Genomic DNA, 1895 nt, shown 5'->3' with positions numbered 1-1895 from the left:
AATAAACAAATTAGAATCTCTCCCTCCCTCTCTCTCCCTCTCTCTCTCTCTCTCTCATCAACAAAGGCAAAGTGGTAACTTTTAAAATTAGTTTTAAAGAAAACAAACACATACACACATTTTAAACCATCCCTTTCTTCTTTGGTTTTTTTTTTCCAAAGTTTTGCCTTTGCAAGAGGTAGGAGTAAACAATTGTTTTCTTTTTAACTTAAGGAGTCTTATTTTATTCTTTCTTCCCTTGTTTCTCCTTGTCAATTGTCTCTTTATTTTTTGACCCTCTCTCTCTCTCTCTCTCTCTCTCTCTCTCTCTCTCTCTCTCTCTCTCCTTTTGTCAACAAAGGCAAAGTGTTAACTTTAGGAGCTAACCACCCCCCCTCCTCTCTCTCTCTCTCTCTCTCTAGTCACCAAAGGCAAAGAATTAATTTTAGAAATTGGATTTGAAATAATAAACAAATTAGAATCTCTCTCTCTCTCTCTCTCTCTCTCTCTCTCTCTCTCTCATCAACAAAGGCAAAGTGGTAACTTTTAAAATTAGTTTTAAAGAAAATAAACACATACACACATTTTCCCTTTCTTCTTTGGTTTTTTTTTCCAAAGTTTTGCCTTTGTAAGAGGTAGGACTAAAAACCCACAAGAAGGCACAAACCTTTTTCCCTTCAAATGGCCTCAAGCTTTGCAAAAGCTAAATCCTTAGCTTAAGGGAAACATTTCAACAAAGCCAAGAAACTTCTCTAACTTGGAATTCTCGGCACTCAAAACCTTCAGGAACGTGTTTCAATGCAACCATGGCCCCATGACATTATATGCCCTTTAGAACTAATGGAAATTATTAGTGAATGGGCAAACTCAACATGCAAAGATGCATCCAATGCCACCTCTTCAATCACACCATCCGAATCAAAATTTGAATTAGAGTTCATGATGGCTTCGACTATGCCTTAAAGTATTATACACATTGCTTCAACACTTGCTGACAATATACTATAACAACAACACATATTATTGAATTAACATGAAGAAAAGTATTCAAGCAATGTGAGAGAGAGAGAGAGAGAGAGAGAGAGAGAGAGAGAGAGAGAGAGAGAGAGAGAGAGAGAGAGAGAGAGAGAGAGAGAGAGAGAGAAGGTAAAAAAAATAAAGATACAATTGATAAGGAGAAACAAGGGAAGATAGAATAAAATAATACTCCTTAAGTTAAAAAGAAAACAATTCCTATCAACGTTCCATATTGGGATTAATTGTTATGATATGAATTAATTAGAATAACTAATGTGTTGACATTTGTGAGATAGGTGATGAGCAATGTGTATGTTGGCCATGTGCTAAATGATTGTACATATTATTTATGTGTGCTTATGTGTGGCATTGCTATATTACTAGCACATGTGTTAGAAGAGTTTTGGTTATTTTACACTTAGTGTGTGAACAAGCTCTAGTTCTTGAGTTATTTTTATAAAAGTGGAAAAGCAAGCCCTATCTTGTATGCATAACTATTATTAGCTCCTTGGGCTATATTTTGAATATAATTCTCAAAATACTCATGTCATGGAAAGAAGGAGCTGCATGCATGAGGGGAGAGATTGCAGCCAATAATGTGTTGATGGTGATTGATGTTTACTCTATTTTCATGTTAATTTGAGTCTATGCTTGGTTCATTTATGTATATGTGAGTTTCATTAAGTACATGAGGTCTCGTGATATAAAAATATAGCAAGCAATAATTTAAAGTCTTGGCCTACCAAAAATATAAAATACTATTTGGTATGTACAAAATATGAGGCCTTAGCCTTATAAAAATATTAATGCCTAAATATAAAACCATAAAAGGTGTTCACATATCTTTCAAAATATCTCATAGACTCTAGTCCAACACAAGAGAAGCGTGTGTAATGACA

Source organism: Cibotium barometz, chromosome 3 (genome assembly GCF_041138505.1).
Source record: "Cibotium barometz isolate CiBa-2024 chromosome 3, ASM4113850v1, whole genome shotgun sequence".
Classification (NCBI taxonomy): Eukaryota; Viridiplantae; Streptophyta; class Polypodiopsida; order Cyatheales; family Cibotiaceae; genus Cibotium; species Cibotium barometz.
Note: the sequence above shows the minus strand (reverse complement) of the source record.